Genomic DNA, 22,743 nt, shown 5'->3' on the forward strand with positions numbered 1-22,743 from the left:
TGTACTTGAGGACCATATTATGGAAATGGAAGAGCATGTAGATGAAGATGAAATGGGAGATACGATACTGCGTGAAGAGTTTGACAGAACACTGAAAGACCTGAGTCGAGACAAGGCCCCCGGAGTAGATAACATTCCATTGGAACTACTGACGGCCTTGAGAGAGCCAGTCCTGACTAAACTCTACCATCTGGTGAGCAAGATGTATGAAACAGGCGAAATACCCTCAGACTTCAAGAAGAATATAATAATTCCAATCCCAAAGAAAGCAGGTGTTGACAGATGTGAAAATTACCGAACAATCAGTTTAATAAGCCACAGCTGCCAAATACTAACACGAATTCTTTACAGACGAATGGAAAAACTAGTAGAAGCCGACCTCGGGGAAGATCAGTTTTGATTCCGTAGAAATACTAGAACACGTGAGGCAATACTGACCTTACGACTTATCTTAGAAGAAAGATTAAGGAAAGGCAAACCTACGTTTCTAGGATTTGTAGACTTAGAGAAAGCTTTTGACAATGTTGACTGGAATACTCTCTTTCAAATTCTAAAGGTGGCAGGGGTAAAATACAGGGAGCGAAAGGCTATTTACAATTTGTACAGAAACCAGATGGCAGTTATAAGAGTCGAGGGACATGAAAGGGAAGCAGTGGTTGGGAAGGGAATAAGACAGGGTTGTAGCCTCTCCCCGATGTTATTCAATCTGTATATTGAGCAAGCAGTAAAGGAAACAAAAGAAAAAGTCGGAGTAGGTATTAAAATCCATGGAGAAGAAACAAAAACTTTGAGGTTCGCTGATGATATTGTAATTCTGTCAGAGACAGCAAGGGACTTGGAAGAGCAGTTGAACGGAATGGATGGTGTCTTGAAGGGAGGATATAAGATGAACATCAACAAAAGCAAAACGAGGATAATGGAATGTAGTCGAATTAAGTCGGGTGATGTTGAGGGTCTTAAATTAGGAAATGAGACACTTAAAGTAGTAAAGGAGTTTTGCTATTTGGGGAGCAAAATAACTGATGATGGTCGAAGTAGAGAGGATATAAAATGTTGAAACGTCCCCTTTGAACAATTATACAAGACTGTCCTTAAACTGACATACAATATTTTTAGCGCAACGCAATCTGACTTTCAAAAATCCCTACAAAAGAATGGCCCTGACTAACATTAACCTATAGGTTTCACAAATCACTTACCTCACAAAAATCTTGGTTACTCGAACTACTGCAATACAGCGAGCACCACTACTGCCAGCTAAATAAAAGATTCAAACTATGGAAGGCACTAACTACTGATAGGGATAGTTAGCAAATGAAAGATATTAATAGAGAACAAACAATGTATTTACCTTAATAGTCATAATATATATAGCAGTTCATGACAAATTACAAAACTCCGCCATCTCTCTCCCCACATCCACCACTGCTGGCGGCTCAACTCCAACTGCGCAACGCTACGAGCTGTTCACATCCAGCTGCCGCTGCCCAACACTGCAATGGCAGACAACAATGCAAACTAGCCACAGACTGCACACAGCACAGCCAGTGATTTTTATACTGAGGTGGCGTTACCAATAAAAAAACCTAAACAGCCTACTTACAATGTAGACTGGCAATGGCAAGGAAAGCGTTTCTGAAGAAGAGAAATTTGTTAACATCCAGTATAGATTTAAGTGTCAGGAAGTCTTTTATGAAAGTATTTGTATGGAGTGTAGCCATGTATGGAAGTGAAACATGGACGGTAAATAGTTTGGACGAGAAGAGAATAGAAGCTTTCGAAATGTGGTGCTACAGAAGAATGCTGAAGATTAGATGGGTAGATCACATAACTAATGAAGAAGTATTGAATTGGATTGGGGAGAAGAGAAGTTTGTGGCACAACTTGACCAGATGAAGGGATCGGTTGGTAGGACATGTTCTGAGGCATCAAGGGATCACCAATTTAGTATTGGAGGGCAGCGTGGAGGGTAAAAATCGTAGGGGGAGACAAAGAGATGAATACACTGAGCAGATTCAGAAGGATGTAGGTTGCAGTAGGTACTGGGAGATGAAGAAGCTTGCACAGGATAGAGTAGCATGGAGAGGTGCATCAAACCAGTCTCAGGACTGAAGACCACAACAACAACAATGACTAAACGTATCCGCACCATACCCCATTTGCTGATGTCGTATATATTCTTTCCCTCCAGTGCAAAAAAAAACTACGCATCGAATTCAGTAACTGAAGGGCCAAAGTTTGAATATACACCTGCAAATCAGTGACAATTAGATTTAAATAACGAAAAGGTAACACATCGAAAAATAATATTAATTATCAATTAATTCGTAGTAACAATGAGAGTTTGTAGAGAGGGCAGGTGAAACCAATTGCTCGATGGACAGTAAAGTAAATAAACAAAGGCGTGAGAGACTGGTGAGCATACCCCGCGATCCTCTTACACTGTTAGAAGACTTAAGTTCGTAGCAAGATGGGAACATGCATTCTATGTAATCCTGTCTCCATCTGCAGTGAAAGTTTCGGATTGCTCTGAATCCACTGGTCTGCGAGTCTGTTGAAACTATATTAGAACAGCACCCATTTTAATTATACCATCCGGAATGGTTATCCCATGACTTAGTTCGAGACGAAAACTTGCGTTCAAGTCCGTTTTAGTAGATCATCATTAAATTGTTATTTTCAATGTAAAATGCTGATATTAATTTCTGAAAGAAAGACATAAAACGATTGTTGTCAATATCGCACTGTATGGTGATGTCATGCGATATTTGGCTGACCAATGTCAGTTTCATATTTGCCGCAGAAACGTGGTACCTGTCAAGGCATACTCGAGCTTTTGTTCATTAAGCAGTACATAACTGTGGAGTTAGTACGAGTGATTAAAGAGTCTCAGCCCCGTGTAAATTAAATAGCTTTTGGAACGGTGGGCACGACTTAAGGGTGGACCTAAAGCACTCATGCGTATTGTCTGCACTACACGACGAGGCGTGTCGAGCTGGTCATCGTTCTGGCCACTCACATAAACTTCTGTGGTACCTGGTGGGTTATTTGCCATCTCACAGACCACAATGTATGCAGCAGAGCTGGAAGTCGACGCTGTAACCTGGTTGTCAAGGAAGGCAGGATTCGGTTACGATTGTGGATGGGGCTGTAATCAGTTACTATTGGTTCCCTTTTGCAGTTACACACATTTATTTTAAAACGGTAGTTCCCGACTCAGCAATAAATGAGATATCACATGTTATTAATGAAGGAATAAACAACTGTGTAATTAATAGTGTTTTCAGTACGTTACAATTTACCAAATGAGCATAAAATACAGACACAGCAAACAATGTTTTAAAAACAAGCCAATGTGATCGCAATTAGAATTTTATGGCAAGTAACCACAATCATAAATGAAGGTCTTTAACGCCAGGAATAGCAATTATAAAAAAATTAACATCCATACTGTAAAACAACACTCCAATACCAAAGGTTACTTTAAAAAGAGGCAACTGATCACGAAACTGATGAGACAAAATGATGATAAACTCGGTAGCACAATCGTTTAAACCTGCTGTAGCGCCAGGAATGGCAATTATATAAAAAATTAAAAAAAAAAACATACAGTGAAACAGCAAACACAACTGCAGAGGTTAATTTAAAAGGACAAGCAACTGATCACCAAACAGGTGAGACAAAATGATGGTAAACTTGGTAGCACAATCATTTAAACATGCTGTAACGCCACGAATCGTAATTACATAAATATTTTAGAAACATACAATAAAATGGCAAATACAATAATAAAAGACACGGGCCAGTCACAGACAGTGCACTAGGAACCGATCTCTGAGTAGGTTCGGCCAAAAACACTTTCGCGACCGATGAGATAGGCAGCCAAGAGTTGCATTCACTTCACAAGATGTAGCTCATACTAGTGGCAGTCTAACGAATGACTAATGATAATCTTTCTGAGGCTGGAGAAAGAGAACGCCAGATTACGACAACAGCCAGTCAAGACATGGGCTGGAGTGGTGGCGCAAGCCGCCACGAAGGCTCAAACAACCAAAGAAACGATCGCCAAGGTCTCGAAGAAACCAGATACGGCAGTCTTTTTAAGACCCTTGCCTGGTCAGATCATCAAAAAAGTGCAGGAGATTTTCACAACTACAATCGACCCGGCAAGAGACAAAATTAAAATCAATAAAGTAAAAGCTACAAAAAATGTAGTAGTCGTAGATCTGGCCACAGAGGAAGACAGAGATAAAATATTAAACAATACAAAACTAAAGAAGGCTATTAAATGTTAACCAACTAAAAAGAGAAATCCTCTGGTTATTTTGTACGATGTACCTGTAGCCCTGACTGAGAGTGATATATACGAAACCTTGTACAATCAGAATTTTGATGACAACGAATGGGAAACTTTCAAAAACGAATTCAAGCTGCGTTTTAAAACGGGACCTCGGGAACGAGATGTTGTCCATCACGTCGCCGAGGTCTCCGGCAAGATGTGGCGCAAACTTACCGCTATGGGGAAGGTATACATAGGATTCCATGCAATCAATGTCAGAGACTACCTAGTGGTTCCCCGATGCCACAATTGTGGCGATCTGGACCATGTCCACAAACATTGTGAAAGAAAGCCGGCCTGCTCCAGGTGTGGGGCAGAAGACCACACAAGAAAAAATTGTAATAAGAATGTAACCTGCATCCCATGCATAAAAAGGGGAAGGAAACCCTGCAACACCACTGGAAGGAACTGCCCAACGTATAGGATGCTGGAACAAAGACTAATTTCTCGAATCGACTATGGCTGAGGCCATACCTGAACTCAGGAAGCCAAAAAGGAAATCCCCAAGCAAGAGGTTGAGGGACGCTCTGAGGGCAAACAAATTCAAACAATTTATTCAAAAAATTACGCAACCACGATCCATGGTTATAACAATGAAAGACGTATGCATACAAACAGATCCATGTGGAGAAGACGCTCCCTCTCCTCCCTGCTGGGGACCTGGGTCGAACCAAGAACCTTCTCGGCCACGCAGGCATCCTGTACTTGGGAGTTCACGTCCACACAGCAAAGAATCAGTAATCACCGAATATGTCCAGTATAACGAAGTGAGCAGCACAAAGCCATCCCCTGACTCACCAACTCTGGGAGGAATGGGAACAGACCCCCAGCGAATATACCCCAACCTGGAGCATGCACTGCAACTTTCCAGATTGGAGGAGCCGGCAATCCTCACTACTGCATTAAGACATGTGGTACGTGTCGGCCATGAATATGGCAGAGATGTCACCTTTCCAGTAATTGAGGCTGTGGATAGAATCCAGCTCAAGACAATGAATCTCCCCACCGACTTCGGAGCCCTGCGAGATCTAGTGAAAAAGGTCTTCGAAAGAAGCAATGAAAAATTCGACATAGAGGAACTATATCATCAATCAGTAATAACTAATGGTAGAATAGCTCACGACTGGTCCAAAAACTGGCCAGAATCACATATTCATACTTACTTCCGACGTGAACCAACTAAACGTAGGTCAGATAAACACACACAATAGTAAACTAGTCTTGCAGGAACTTCGGAGGGTGGTGGAAGAGAAGATTCTAGATGTACTCTGTTTACAGGAACCGTACTCCCAAGCGGGGCGGATCCCATTCATGGCTGCCAATTGGCAAATAATACACTCTGGAGCAGAACCAAAAGCTGCAATAGTAATTATCAATAGATCATTCAGGGCTACGGTCCTCGCGCAGTTTTCTGGTGAACACTAAAATGTCGTGGAACTGCAAACACCTGCGGGAGTGATCTACATCTCCAACATATATTTCCAATATGGAAGAGAAATAGACGAGTTCTTGGAGACACTCACACAGGTTGCTACGGCACTGCGGGGACGCAGGATGATAGTGACGGCAGATATAAATGCAAAAACTATGGTTCTGTGGCACTCACGATGATCGGGGGCTAAAGGCTGAAGAGACAACAATGGCATCACAACTGGCGGTTGCAAACCAACAAGGGAACCCCCCCCCCCCCCCACCTATACTGGCGGCGGGGGAGAAGGCACAAATATAGATGTTACGTTAGTAACACCAAACCTTACCACAAAAATTAACAACTGGAAAGTGTGGGACAGAGCAACCACCAGTGACCATAACCTAATTACATTCACTATCGGGGACAGGGAGTGCCACGTGGACATGGGGTGGGAGCTGCAGCTCAATTACAACAAGACCAATTGGGACCGTCTCGTGGAAGAGTGCAACATCCCGACATTGCTGGAGGGTGACGAAAACGTGGAAGAGTACGCCGAAGAACTGGTACAAGCGATCACCAGGGCGGTGCGAGCCGCTGTACCAACCAGGAGGAGAGCCGTTGCGGCCACCCCCACACCATGGTCGGCTCAATTAGGACAGATGCGCCAGGCTGTAAGGAGGGCGAGGAGGTACTACCAGCGGAGTGTCGTCTGGGGAGAAAAACAAAGATGGTTGCAGATCTATAGAGAAAGTAAGGATCAATTTCAACAGGAGCTCAGGGCAGTTAGAAGCTGGGAAAACTATGTGAAAAGCCAATTGGCTACTGACCCTTGGGGAGTCCCATACAAACTGGTACGAGAAAAAATAAGATCACCCATGGTGCTATCCACCGTCATGGACGGGGACCGGATGACGGGCACGTGGCAGGAAACTGCTGAGGCCCTCCTTCGGGCCCTGTTACCTGGCGATGTGGAGGAAAATGAGACAGACGAACAGAAAAGAATAAGAAGACCGAAGGGACTACAACAACAATATTAGAACTTACCCCTTCTCTGAGGAGGAAGTTGCTGCCCAGATCAAGACCCTTAAAAAGGGAAAAGCTCCTGGCCCGGACGGCATTACTGCGGAAGTGGTGCAATTCCTTGCCCCCAGCTCGTAGCTCCTCTCACTAAGTTATACAACGAGTGCCTAAAACTTGGGAAATTCCCAGCAATTTGGAAGAAAGCAAACGTAATCATTATCAAAAAGGGCCCAGACAAATATCCTACAGAAATTAAGTCCTATAGACCCATCTGCTTGCTAGACATACTGGGCAAACTTTTTGAGAGGCTACTGGCAAACAGACTGACAGCACACCGCATGCTGTGTGGGATGAGCGACAGACAATTCGTTTTTCGGTCTGGGCGTTCTGCGTCTGACGCAATCGCCCTGGCTGCCGAGGTCTGTGGCTCCGCCCCGCACAAGTATGTCGTCGGCATCATGGTGAACATCAGTGGCGCCTTCGACAACCTGTGGTGGCCCTCACTCTTTTCCCGCTTGCGGGAGAAGAACTGCCCAGGGCTACTATACGGCTGCCTGAGGAGCTATTGTGCAGACAGGGAGGTCTGGCTATCGGCTCCTAGCGGCATGGTCAGGAAGACTGTGACCAAAGGATGTCCTCAGGGCTCTGTCCTGGGACCTCTCTTTTGGGACATCAATATGGAGCCACTACTTGAAGATCTAAAGAACTGTGACGATGTGCTAGAGGTCGTAGCATACGCGGACGACCTCCTCTTGCTGGTCGGCGGCCGAAGCCGTGAGGATCTAGAGCCGAAAGTGGAGAGAGCCGTAACCGTACTTACATCATGGTGCCACAAAAGCAAAATGACGATTGCGCCCAACAAATCAACATACTTACTTCTTAAAGACCAACTGGTCAGAAACCCCACTGTAAGAATCAACGGCATGCCAGTTCTTCGGCGCCGTGAGGCCCGATACCTGGGTGTAATCATCGACGAGAGGTGGAACTTTGCATCACACATTGATACCGTATCCTAAAAATCATTGGTTTTATTAAATAATCTCATTGGAATTGGTCATAAGCGGTTTCACCTTCCACCCAACCTAATCAAATTATACCACAATAGTATTCTGACCTCCATAGTAGGGTACGGATCGGGAGTCTGGGCACACAGACTCACGAGAGTCCTGCCTGCCATGGCCGTAAGAAGAGTGCAGCGGAACATGCTTCTACGTTCAGCAGGGGCCTACAGGACAACATCTGGTGGAGCACTGTTAGTGCTGATGGGGATCTGTCCACTGGACATGAAAATTCGGGAGCAAGCCGCCTGGTACTGGGCGAGGAAGGAAAACAGGGACAAAATCAGGGAAATACTTGGGGTTTACGCTGGGGACAAGTATGCCATCAAAAAGAGAGGGATTGAACTCTGGCAGGATCAATGGAACAATGAGGATACGGGACGCAGAACCTATGAACTGCTACCAGATATAGAGGAAGGGTTAAAATTCACATTTTTCACACCCACGAGAGGAATGCTGCACTTTCTTACTGGACATGGACCATACCCGACATATCTATGTCGGTTTGGGAAGCAGGCTACACCAGCGTGTGACTGTGATGCTGCGCAAGGTACCCCAGAACATGTGGTGTATGAATGCCGCCTCTTCGATGATGTAGCCCATGATCTACGACAACAGTTACCGAACAATGACACATACCACATATTAAGGCACGAAAACACCTTCAACACCCTAAATAAACTTACTGATGAAATATCAAAGAAAGTACTTAAGAACTTCTTGAGGGACAATCATCAGTAAAAGGCAAATACCTTCACCGACTTAGACCTCGTGCACCCTTCCTGTACCGCCGGGTAGGTACTTGGCCAGCCGCCACACGGCTGGAATCCGCCTTACCTTGGACTAGGAGGGAGGGGGGTACACAAACACCGGAATGGAACGCACACCGACTATGACATATGTAGTTAGATTAGATGTAGAAGATAGGATAATACCTAGAATAGACTGCAGCGACACAAAGTTAAGGCCAGCCCAGTGCCAGGGGCACGCCCACTGGGATTAGCTCAGTGGGCCGGGCCAATACCTAGTAGGTTTATAGTAGCACTGGCACACCTGTAACGCTGCAGGTAGCATGTAGTTCCTTAGATTAAGTAGCTTAGAACCCCATAGCGGTAAGACTAGAGTAATAATAATAATAATGATAGAAGTACCTGTAGTGTAGAATAAAAAAGCTGCATTGTACTGTATCATCATTAAGACCCACTAATGTAGTTAGGTAGTGGGTTATATGAATAATGTGATGAATTGAATAAAGATTTTTTTTTTAAATCTTTCTGAGGCTACCTGACGTCCAAAAACCAAATGCAAGATGTAAAAATACGCTAAAGCCGGAACCGGCGGTCTGGACTCTGCCCACAGAATACCGTGCATAGAGCGCCCGGAACGAGAAAGGAACCACTACCACCAGAGTAGAAGAATCGCCAAGCAACCTATAATCGAGATAGCTGTCAAAACTACATGCCTCACCGGACAGCAGGGGCAAGGCGAGGAAACGTACACTGCCGTTACATGCACTAACCCCATGGGCAGGTAACTGGGGCTTTAGCAGCCATGGGGCAGGAAAAATACCGCTGGTTGAACTTAACAAATAGTAACAAACTGAACGCAATTATATAGTAATTAGAAGTCCAGGAAATCTAAAAAGATCCGCCATCCCCAAGCACTCCACTTGCTGCTCTTTGCCTCGGCAACACTACGAGCAGCAACAAGAACCCAAGTCACTGGAGAATCGCAAGAACTCACAATGGTGGAGGTTTCTGTATTTGAATCCAAAAGTACTCAACTTAAAGCTTGCAGGATCCGGTTTACGACGAGGTTGTGCACCCTGGTGACCACAGGCCTTCGATCTGGCAGTCCATGCACGCCGCCAGCGATCCCGGCGCGTTCACGCTCTGCACGGACCTGGCTCCTCCTGAGTGCCCAACCAAACTGCACACTGACACGACCTGGAAGGACAACGACGTCGCCCCGAAGATAGGGCCACAGTTAATACATGTCGGTAACCACCGCTGCTGCCACTAGCGGACAGGCAACGCTTGCGAAACCAAGTGTCGCCAGTCAACACGAGAAAAAGACAAACAACCGCAACCGTGTCAACTAAACGATACGGTCTGGCCTCCAACAGAGGTGGGAAACCTACAAACAGCACCAACGGGAGCTGCAGCACGGTTCAGACACAGTCAAGGTATGCACTGATTCCATGAGTGCTCTTTAGGTCTTCGCAAAGGAAGCTTTGGGGAAAGTCGTTAAACGTCCTGAGACGTCTTACGCAGCTGAAAGATCTTCACAAATCAATCTATTTCCAGTCGATACCAGGCCACATCGGCACAAGGGGCAATGATCGCACAGTCCACGTTGCCAAAAACGTTCAGCAACTTGCATCCACTATAATAACCTTCCCGCGTTATGGTTCCTATAAAGTTCAGCCATCGTTATATAATGAAGACGTTAACATCAAATTAACATAGTACTGGGCTATTAAAGAACACATGCTTCACACCACGTCGTTTATTGGAACCGGTCTTAAGCGAAAGGAAACTGTAGACGCTCAGCTGCCGAGTCGAGAACATCTCCAGCAGCAGCAGCAGCAGTATCTGTATCTACATCTATATCTACATTTACATCAGTACTCTGCTAGTCGCCTTAAAGTGTGTAGTGAAGGATGCTTTGTGTACCATATTCAGCTTCCCCCTTTCCTTCCAGCCACGAAATGTGCGCTGTTTTTACACAGCGTTAATTTTACTCTTCATCGTGCGTGTTTCTGTATACAAATGAATAGTAAACGAGCATTCAGATATACTGAATACTGTTTCCTTTTTATTAGTGTATGCCCATTTTTTGACCATTTGTGTGGCTTAACTTTGTAAAGACAGTCAGAAGCAGTGTAGTAACAGCAGTTGGATTGCATCTAGCGCCTGCTAGGGTCATTATTACATTCCTTGTCGCATAGATAAACGTAAGTAGTAGATGGATGTGTACCGCATCTGTTCTGTATGTATGCAAAGGAAATTGGTTACGGTCTGGAAATAGTTGGAAGCAGTGTTCTACATCTACCTCTACATGAATACCCCACAAGCCAACGTACGATGCGTGCGGAGGGTACCCTTACAACTACTATTCATTTCCTCTCCTGATCCCAGACGCTGATGACCACGATGTTGAGCGCCCCACTATCCAACATCATCTGTTCCACTCGCAAACAGAGAGAGGGAAAAACGACTGTCTATATGCCTCCATATGAGCCCTAATTTCTCGAATCTTATCTTCGTGGTCCTTATGTGCAATAAATATATGTTGGCGGCAGTAGAATCGTTCGGCAGTCAGCTTCAAATGCCGGTTCTCTAAATTTTCTCGATAGTGTTTCTCTAAAGGAATGACGCCTTCCCCCTGGAATTCCCATTTCGTTTACGTGTTGTTAGAACCTACCGGTACCATGCCACGGACGACAGTTTGAGACATCTGCTGTCGGATGTGGAGGTGTTGAGACGAATGCTTTGGCATCCCTGGTACCTACGGCGTCCCCTGGGATCCATAATCGCGCAATGGTTTCTGGTATTCTCGACTTAGCTGGTTGGTGTTCATATGAAATCGAGTAGCGAATAATGGCGCAGCGCGAATCTCTGGGCGTAAGGGGAAAACCGGTACCGGGCGCCCGCCTTAAAAGCACGTTTGAGGTCTTCCCCACTGCTGGAAGTACATCTGAGCCATCACTAGACGCATCTTCTTTTCGACTGAGCCCGATCTTCTTGACAGGTCTAGCCAAGCGCAGAGCTTGCGTTTACTTGGCACTGGGGACTGCAACGTAGGTGCTACGGAAATACGAGGTGCATTCAAGTTCTAAGGCCTCCGATCTTTTTTCTCCGGACTGGAAAGAGATAGAAACATGCGCCTTGTTTTAAAATGATGCCGCGTTCATTGTCAATACGTCCCAGAGATGGAAGCACCGTACGCCAGATAGAATTTTACCACCAGCGGCGAGAACGAGAACTATTTTAAATACTTAAAATGGCGACGTTTTCCTTACTTGAACAGCGTGCAATCATTCGTTTTCTGAATTTGCGTGGTGTGAAACCAATTGAAATTCATCGACAGTTGAAGGAGACATGTGGTGATGGAGTTATGGATGTGTCGAAAGTGCATTCGTGGGTGCGACAGTTTAATGAAAGCAGAACATCGTGTGACAACAAACCGAAACAACCTTGGGCTCACACAAGCCGGTCTGACGACATGATCGAGAAAGTGGAGAGAATTGTTTTGGGGGATCGCCGAATGACTGTTGAACAGATCGCCTCCAGAGTTGACATTTCTGCGGGTTCTGTGCACACAATCCTGCATGACGACCTCAAAATGCGAAAAGTGTCACCCAGGTGGGTGCCACGAATGCTGACGGACGACCACATGGCTGCGCGTGTGGCATGTTGCCAAGCAATGTTGACGCACAACGACAGCATGAATGGGACGTTATTTTCGTCGGTTGTGACAATGGATGAGACGTGGATGCCATTTTTCAATCCAGAAACAAAGCGCCAGTCAGCTCAATGGAAGCACACAGATTCACTGCCACCAAAAAAATTTCGGGTAACCGCCAGTGCTGAAAAAATGATGGTGTCCATGTTCTGGGACAGCGAGGGCGTAATCCTTACCCATTGCGTTCCAAAGGGCACTACGGTAACAGGTGCATCCTACGAAAATGTTTTGAAGAACAAATTCCTTCCTGCACTGCAACGAAAACGTCCGGGAAGGGCTGCGCGTGTGCTGTTTCACCAAGACAACGCACCCGCACATCGAGCTAACGTTACGCAAGAGTTTCTTCGTGATAGCAACTTTGAAGTGATTCCTCCTGCTCCCTACTCACCTGACCTGGCTCCTAGTGACTTTTGGCTTTTTCCAACAATGAAAGACACTCTCCGTGGCCGCACATTCACCAGCCGTGCTGCTATTGCCTCAGCGATTTTCCGGTGGTCAAAACAGACTCCTAAAGAAGCCTTCGCCGCTGCCATGGAATCATGGCGTCAGCGTTGTGAAAAATGTGAACGTCTGTAGGGCGATTACGTCGAGAAGTAACGCCAGTTTCATCGATTTGGGGTGAGTAGTTAATTAGAAAAAAAAAATCGGAGGCCTTAGAACTTGAATGCACCTTGTAGCAGGTAGGCTAGAGAGGAAAGTACGTGGTATTTTTGTTACCTCGGCAAGGGGGCTCGTTCGAAATGTGGAAGTCACTCTGCCGCAAGTGAGTCACGTGACTGGGTGCAGCCATTTGCAAGAAGTGACAAGTGGCGCCCTGCATCCTGGGTTCAGAGGTCATCCATGTCAGATACTGCTGGATGGCTGCGTTGCTGAAGGCAGTACGCGGTTAGCAGCTAATCTTCTTTACATAATGATGCACAGATTTTATAAAACATATTTTCATGTAACATAACCACAAGCTGTGTAACAGGTATACCTCGTTGCAGTTTGACTTGGTTTACAAATGAAGCTAGCACGTCCCAGCTCGCCTTGAGGTAATAGAAAGCGAGCGAAAAGACTTGCACAGACTGTCCTTCAGCAGTTGTCTAGTTTGCAGTCCTGAGAAAACCCAAAGAAAATTCGACGTCGGCGTCCAGAAAATATAAGCGCAGAACCAGCGAGACAATTGTAGCAGAGCGCAGTACGATACAGAGAGGAGCAGTCAGTTTCATGTGCTGCATGACGTCAGAGGTCATTACCACGTGACACTCTTTTGGTATTTCCTGTCGGTCACTGCGGTGTCCTTAACGGAGCTGACGTTAGCGTTTTAGATGCGTAAGCAGCAGATCGCACGTGGCCAATAGTGCTTTGAGTTAAAGGTCGGCCCCGATGGTCGCCAGTCGCAACAGAAGAGGCGTCCAGTGATGGCTCAGATGTACTTCCAGCAGTGAGGAAGACCTCAAACGTGCTTCTAAGGCGTGTGCCCAGAACCAGTTTTCGCCTTACGCCCAGAGATTCGCTCTGCACCATTATTCGCTGCTCGATTTCATGTGAATACCAACCAACCAGGTCGAGAATAACGGAAACAATTGCCCCATTAGGGGTTCCAGGGACGCCGTAGGTACCAGAGATGCCAAAGCATTTGTCTCACCACCTCCACATTCCACAGCAGATGTCTCAGACTGTCGTCCGTGCCTTGGTAACGAACTTTGAGGAGTCACTCGTCGCCAGGAACGGACTTAAGATAGAACTTTAACTTTTGAGAGCCATCATGAAACTGCTTGTGCCATTCATATTTTGCGCCTTTCTTGCGTGACTCATTGGTTGATCTGAAGATTTGGGTGGCATTTTCCATGAATTTATCATAGTAACTGAATTTTTAAGTTCGTAGGCACTCGAATTTTTTCTACAGCTTCCAAATTTTGTTGGTATGGTTGAAGTCCCTTGTGACTTAATATGTGGCCTACGTATTCCACTTACTTTTGAAGGAATCCACATTTTCAGATTGCTTCTTAGTCCATTTTGTTATAGTGTCTGGAAATGCAGAGAGTTATAGCTATCTAGAAGTCCCGCTTGTCATATTATTATCCAGGTAGTTGACTGTTGCGAATCTCTTGATTCAGCTACTCCAAAATATGCTGACAAAATGCCGCTACACGAGCAATTCCGAAATGTAACCTGTTATACCAATACAGTAACCATGAATTGGTGTGACTGTTCATGTAACAGAAATTGAAAGTTTGCTGTGGATCCATCAGTTTTAGAGACGTCGTGGCGACCAAGTATTTTTGATATGAGCTCTTCTGATTGTGGAACTGCGTAGTAACATCTGACTGTGCATATCAGGTTAGTTTGAAATCGCTGCAAAGCTGGAAGACTTACAGACAAGTAAGAATTCTCTAATTACAATGACAAAAATTCAAAGGTATATTATTCCATTGTACGGAATTGTTACATATAAGTTAGGGGTGTGCACAATGACAGAAGTGTGCACAATGACAGAAGCAGCAGATATAAACAGTCAAAGAGCATTTGAATGGAAAAAAACAAATGGGCTAACAGTCTCGCGGTGTGCAGTGGTCATTGATGTTTTGTATCATCAGTGTGTATGTCACAGTAACAACAATATCGCAACTGTAGCTGCAATGTAAGTGAGGGTTTAAAGTTTGAGGGACAGGATCGAGTTCAAACACTGTCAGACGTGAAGAAGGTAGGATATGATTTGGTCTTTCATTTGCTTCCCACCAAGTTTGCATTAGGAGTCAACACGGCCAAGAAATTATGAGAGGTGAATTTTGCCAAGCATCTACTGCATGTAGGAGGGATTCATGGTTGGTGAGCAAGTTCGTAGACTTTTTGTTTTGCATGTTAGTCCATTAGTTACGAACTCGTCAGGGTAGCCGAGAGAGCTAAAGCGCTGCTTCCTGGACTCGGGTAGGCACGCCGGCCCTGGATAGAATCCGCCTGGTGGATTAACGACGAGGGTCGATGTGCCAGCCAGCCTGGATGTGGTTTTTAGGCGGTTTTCCACATCCCGCTAGGTGAATACCGGGCTGGTCCCCATGTTCCGCCTCAGTTACAAGGCTCGCAGACATCTGAACACATTCGCGCTATTCCATGGATTACACTCCACGCAGACAGTTCTGGAGATAGTGAGTGGATCTATCGGCGCTGGAAAATGGAACGCTAACTGGAGAAATCGGTACGTTTCCGACATATTCTTCTGTTTGACTCAAATACAGGGATGACAGCAGCAGTGGTAGCCAGAAGCATTTGTACAGCGTACGGTGATAACTCCACTGCAAGAAAATGGTTTTCTCGTTTTAAGGAGGGTCGTTTTGACTCTACTGACCCTCCCCGTTCAGGAAGACCTTCGTTATTTGACGAAGATCGTTTAAATGCTTTTTTCCACAATGATCCACGTCTTTGTACTCGAGCACTGGCAAATGTGATGAACCATGATCTTTCCAGCATGGGCGACATTTGAATGCTGTGGGTTCAAAAATTCGGGTTTGTCGGTTCCACATGCTCCATGCCAAAAATCAGAAAAGTCAGCGGGTGGCCATATGTGCATACTGGTGATGAGAAATGGTGTCTTTATGCTAATATAGGAAAAAGAAAGGAATGGTTAAGCTCAAACAAAACAACTCCCCGTCCAAAGACCTGCGTGCCTCTACGAAAAGTAATATGGTGAAACAGCGGCGATGTGGTATACTACGGATTCCTTCCAGGCGGTGACTGCTAACATTTATTGTGAGCAACTGGAACGTCTTCCAGACGCAATCCAGAAACAACGACCAGGGAGACTGAGTGAAGCGATGCTACTCCACAATAACGCCTATACTGGAGTCAGATTGGAAAGTAATTTCCAATCAACCTCAGATTTTCAGTTTCTCCGCTCTCTATCGAATATCCTTCGTGAATTTTCTTTGTAGATGAGAATGCGCTCCGAGAATGACTCGACGAGTTCTTTGCCCCAGAACCACGAGATTTCTACATTCGCGGAATCCAAACGTTACTCCAGCGTTGGCAGACTGTCGTAAATAGTGAAGGAGAATATATTATTGATGACTAAAGTCTCTCTTAATGTGTATCTGTTGTGTTTATTAAATTTATGACAAAACACTATGAACTTAGGCATCAACCCCGTATTTGCTTATCCTTGTGTTCTTATACGAATTAGTTAGTCTTGTCTCCATTATAAGCTTCTGTTTATTTCTTAGGAACTCGAATTGTAATCGTTGGTGTGTACATCTACATCTACATAGTCAATCTGCAATTCACACTTAAGTGCGTGGCAGAGGGTTCATCGAACCATTTTCATACTACTTCTCTACCATTCCACTCTCGAATGGAGCGTGGGAAAAAGGAACACGTAAATCTTTCCGTTCGAGCTCTGATTTCTCTTATTTTAGTATGATGATCAATTCTCCCTACGTAGGTGAGTGTCAACAAAATATTTACACATTCGGAAGAGAAAGTTGGTGATTGAAATTTCGTAAATAGATTTCTCCGCAAAGAAAACCGCCTTTGTTTCAGTCACTGCCACCCAAACTCGTGTATCATATCAGTGAGACTCTCACCCCTATTGCGCGATAATAGGAAACGAGTTGACCTTCTTTGCACTTTTTCGACGTTCTCCGTCAATCCTACCTGGTAAGGATCCCATACCGTGCAGCAATATTCCAGCAGAAGACGGACAAATGTAATGTAGTCTATCTCTTTAGTGAGTGTTGTGTCAACAAAGCGCAGTCTTTGTTTCGCCTTTCCCACAATGTTACCTATGTGATCTTTCCAATTTAAGTTGCTCGTAATTGTAATTCATAGGTATTTAGTCGAATTGACGGCCTTCAGATTTGTGCGATTTATCGCATACTCAAAATTTATCTGATTTCTTTTAGTTCCCATGTGGATGGCCTCGTACTTTTATTTGTTTAGTGCTAATTGCCACTTTTCGCACCATACAGAAATTCTCTCTAGATCATTTTGTAATTGGATTGATCGTCTGATGATTTTACTAGGCGGTAAATTACAGCGCCATTTGCAAACAATCTAACGGGGCTGATCGGATTATCACCTAGATCATTTACATAAATCAGGAACAGCAGAGGGCCTATGACACTACCTCGATGATTTACCGTCTATCACTACGAACTGTGACCTCTCTGAGAGGAAATCACGAATCCACTCACACAACTGAGACGATACTCCATATGCACGCAATTTGATTAATAGTCGCTTGTGAGGAACGGTATCAAAAGCCTTATGGAAATCTAGGAATATGGAATCTATCTGAGATCCCTTGTCGACAGCACACAGCTAGGTGTGTTGCCCAAGGACGATATTTTCTGAATCCGTGTTGGTTATGTATCAATAAGTCATTTTCTTCAAGGTGGTTCATAATGTTCAAGTACAGTATATGCTCCAAAATCCTACTGCAAGTTGAGGTCAGTGATATGGGTCTGTAATCCAAGGCGTTATTCCTATTTTCTTTCTTGAACACTAGTTATATCAGTTTTACCGGGACAGTATTTGGCCAGCACTCTAGGCTGGTCACCTCTGGGAGGAGCGTTAGGTTCCCTTGGCGCTTGTCAGTGACGATCAGCGACAGTATTCCGACCGCCCTGGGGCGACTTCTGGATAGGCGGCGACCAGTGGCACACCTTGCGGCAGAGCACAGTGCTGGAGCAGGCTTGTTGAGCATGGGGTTCCGCAGCTGATCACCCCTAATGGTACCGTGTTGATCCAACAACGTCGCCAATTACGATTCCAGTTGGCAGAGGATCATCGAGATTGGTCCGTAGATCAATGCAAAAGTGAACCGTGTCATCTGGTCGATGAAAAATGCGGTCTGCTCTACACCAGACCGTTGGTTGTGTCCAGATACGACGTCATCCAGACGAAACGTATACCGTACCACCAGCTCAGGCTATGAAGGACATTCACCCGGGATTCCACGGGACTTGTGGTGGAAATTCAAAGCACTGTGAGAGCTGTGGAATACATGAATATTGGTGTAGACTCAAAAAATGGTTCAAATGGCTCTAAGCACTATGGTACTTAACATCTGAGGGCATCAGTTCCCTAGAACTTAGAACTACTTAAACCTAAGTAACCTAAGGACATCATACAACACCCAGTCATCACGAGGCAGAGAAAATCCCTGACCCCGCCGAGAATCGAACCCGGGAACCCGGGAGCGGGAAGCGAGAATGCTACAGCACGACCACGAGCTGGCAATCATGATAGGCTACAGTCCGACCTTTATCAAAGTCGGAATCGTGATCTACGCATTTTTCCTCCTTACACGAGGCATCACAACAACGTTTCATCGGGCAACGCCTGTCAACTGCTGTTTGTGTATGAGTAATCGGTTGGAAACTTTCCTCATGTCAGCACGTTGTAGGTTTCGCCACCGGCGCCAACCTTGTGTGAATGCTCTGAAAAGCTAATCATTTGCATATCACAGCATCTCCTTCCTGTCGGTTAAATTTCGCGTCTGCAACACGTCATCTTCATGGTGTAGCAATTTTAATGACCAGTAGTGTAAGTAGTTACAAAATGTGGCAATAGATGGCGCTGTAAGCATCATAATTTAATAGTGGTCGACTATAAATGACAAATGAGTCATACAACAATGCGTAAGCTGTACGTTTGACGTTAAACAAACTGTACTACTCAGGTGTGCATGTGTGTACAGGTATGATACTGTTAGTTACATTTAAGCCCATCCACCACGGCAACTTCATATCACATCGGATGGAAAAAAATCAGTTTTTCATTGTCCTGGGGCCAAAAACCGCATAAAAAGCGTCAATCAAAATCAAATCGGATTTTTAATTTACCTGCGACTGGCGCAAAACATGTGCAGTATGTTGTCCGCCGTTTTCTACAAAAAGTTGAAATCGAGAAACAGCATGTTCCACAACCGATCCAAGTGTTTCCGGGGTCACGTTGAATTGGGCTTCGCAATGCGTGCCTTCAATGCAGCTAAGTCTGCAATCGGAATACTGAACACAACATCTTTCAGATAGCCCTAAAGCCAGAAGTCACACGTATTAAGATCAGGTGATCGGGACAGCCAGGTTGTAAGGAAATGGCGGCTGATAATTCTAGCATTTCCGAAATGGTGCTTCAGCAGCTGCTTAACTGGATCGCAATGTGCTGAAGTGGGCCGTCTTGCATAAAAATGATCCCATCCACACATCCACACTGTTGGAGAGCCGAATGGTACTGACTGATTTTGAGTGTGGATTTTCCGTTGCCCATATTCGACTATTCTGTGTGTTGACATATCCTGTCAGATGGAAGTAGGCTTCGTCTGTCCACAAAATCTTCCACGGCCAATCATTGTCCCCTTCCATGTGAGCAAGAAATTCTTAAGCTAAGGTCTCCCTTGCTGGCAGGTCAACAGGTAGCAACTCGTGCACATGGGTAATTTTGAATGGATATGCATAGAAGGATGTTTCGTAGGGTTTTACGCTCTGCGCTCACGGGTATGTCCAATGTTCGGGCAATTCTCCGTGCACTACACGTTTGCGCACCACCACTCGTCTCCTCCTGCATTGCTGTGGCCACTGCTTCCACCGACGTCAAATCAATTCGTTTCCTCCCTCTGCCAGGTTGCACACCAAAAGAACCGGTCTTTTCGAATTTCCGAATCGTTTGCTTCAGACCAACGGTAGTCATCGGACCAACGCCTTTTTTCGGACTATATATTAAGGTAGTATCTGTTCCCGAAAGAACAGGTACCACTGATGACCATGCAGCTTCTTTAGAATGAAATGATAATTAAATCGACACCCTAGCTGCAAACCGTTGACATACATCATTGGGGAGATGTTTAAAATGTGTGCCCCGCCGAGGACTCGAACCCGTCGGTCTCCTGCTTACATGGAAGACACTCTATCCGTCTGAGCCACCGAGGACACAGAGGATAGTGTGCCTGCGGGGACTTATCCCTTGCACGCTCCCCGTGAGACCCATAATCCCAACATGTCCACACTACTACCTTCGTAGTGCGCCTAATAGATGTTTGCCCATCACACTCATTACTCGTGGCAGATTAATCTACCAAGTCCCGTACGTTCGCACAAGAAGGTCAATGGCTGCACGCGCTATGCCCTAACTCGTACGGGACTTGGTAGATTAATCTGCCACGAGTAATGAGTGTGATGGGCAAACATCTATTAGGCGCACTACGAAGGTAGTGGTGTGGACATGTTGGGAATGTGGGTCTCACGGGGAGCGTGAAAGAGATAAGTCCCTGCAGGCGCACTATTCTCTGTGCCATCGGTGGCCCAGATGGGTAGAGCATCTGACATGTAAGCAGAAGATCCCGGGTTCGAGTTCCCCCAGGGCACACATTTTCAACATGTCCCCAATGATGTACATCAATGCCTGTCTGCAGCTTGGGTGTCGATCTAATTATCATTTCCTTTTTTCAGTTTCAGGAACTTTTGCAGAGTGACGTGTCCACAGTCATCATTCTCGTGATACAGTTTTACTAACAGAGCTGCGATCCTGCATTGAGACAATCATAGTGAACGTAGCAGACGCGAAAGGAGGAAAAGCCGTGTACCCGGCATGTTTATATCAACTTCAATGGGATGTACACATGACAGGTGTTTTCAATTAGATATTCTGACACATACAGCGCCATCTATCAATTTTCACACTATTTTTTTTTCTGCCATACGTTTTCCCCTTTCTCCGATAATATTCCGTTGCAATTTGATGTCATTCGGACCAGTGGTATTATTTCTGCAACGTTTTGTAGGGAAGCAGGCTACTCACGCCGTAATAAATGCACATCAGTCTTTCCATTGTGTGCCAGCCAGTCCGCTGTAACTAGCTCTGACGTCATAAATGTTGCGCAATACTTTAAAAATCATGTAAATAACCTAAAATGTTTCTAGCATGTCACGAGTAATACTAAATTAATATGTGTTGAATATCAGTTAAATAACTTTAACCATTTTGGAAATTTGGACGTTTTTCTGTAAAAATCATTGGCGCAACAGAAAAGAGCTAGAGACTTAAAAATTTATATTTAGATTCCTTTTTCATAATTATTTAATAGGAACAGTACTTTCGATCTCACAAATTAAAATTTTAATTAAAATTCATAACTTTCTGGTTTTTGTCTTAAAAATTAAGGAAGCAAGATAGATTAAGTAGGCTAACAAATAAGGCTAGAATGTTTATATTTAAGTAGAATGGAGATCCGCTATAACCATAAAGATGTGAGAAGTTTCATTTGAATAACTATAAAACTATAGCGATAGCGTATCTCCAAAGGGCAGGTTCAGAGCTCGTCTACTGCGTATAGTGAAATTAAATTAATTCTCTCGCCCAAAATATTTAACTTAGCCATGTCAAACTTTTATTATGATTACTTACCTGTGTGCTGAATGTACATTTAAATTGAGAGCTTCATTGGCCATCAGCAAAAGAAGCTATGATTTATTCAATAACTTAATGTGGTGCATTACTAGCCCAGCGGCTAGTCGGGAGAGCCGATTTGATCAGGCGTTCCCTTAGGCGTCCGCACCGCGGCTTTATATATAAGAACGCTGCGCGAGGAAGCAAGGCCCCAGTTCTCTCCAGACGCTGAATAGCACACCATCTGTGTCGGGAGTCGCGTCGCGTCGGTATCATTGCTATAAACAGCCTCGGATGCCGTATTAAGTTACTCGGGATACGCGTAACCATGAAATCATTTTCGAGTGAAGTATTAATTCTGGGATGACTTTAATGACCTATCTTCAGTTTGCGTATGTCGTAATTTCACGTGCCGCCGCGGGACAGACATTCTACCATTATTTAGCGTGGCGTTTGATGTACATTATCATCAAATTATGGCAAGCATTCACTTAAACATTTAATTTGGACAGATATAGTTGAATCAGTGCATTAGACTCTGAACTGCTCTGTTAGCCAGATTGTGTGGATTCTTTTTTTTCATCTGTGACTTTCAGAATATATCGAACGTTTTTTTTTTTCACGATAGTTTTTGATTATGAATCCCAGACAATCTCCTAATTCCTCAGAGCTATAAGCTGTAGCTATAAGTGTATTTCTTAGATGAAGTGGGCACTAGGAATTCTAATTACAGGCTTCACGTTTTGCTAATCACTTTCTGGTTGCCAAAATTGTAGTTAGAGAGCCAGTGTTGAGAACGGCAAAACAACAGCATAAATAATAGAAACTGGTTTTACATTCTACAAGCCAAACATTTAAACAATAACATTTAATTCCACCCGCCACCCCACATATGGTTAAACGGCCGGGAAGTGTTTCAACATTCTACAACATTTTATATAACAACATAATTCCACCCGCCGCCCCACAGTTTTGAAAGTTTAACTTTAATTATAATCACCCCGTACATAACTGATTCGCCTGAAAGGGTGGGCGCCAATCTGCGGTTGTTTGGTGATGATGCTGTGGTGGACGGTAAGGTGTCG

This window comes from Schistocerca serialis, chromosome 6 (genome assembly GCF_023864345.2).
Source record: "Schistocerca serialis cubense isolate TAMUIC-IGC-003099 chromosome 6, iqSchSeri2.2, whole genome shotgun sequence".
Classification (NCBI taxonomy): Eukaryota; Metazoa; Arthropoda; class Insecta; order Orthoptera; family Acrididae; genus Schistocerca; species Schistocerca serialis.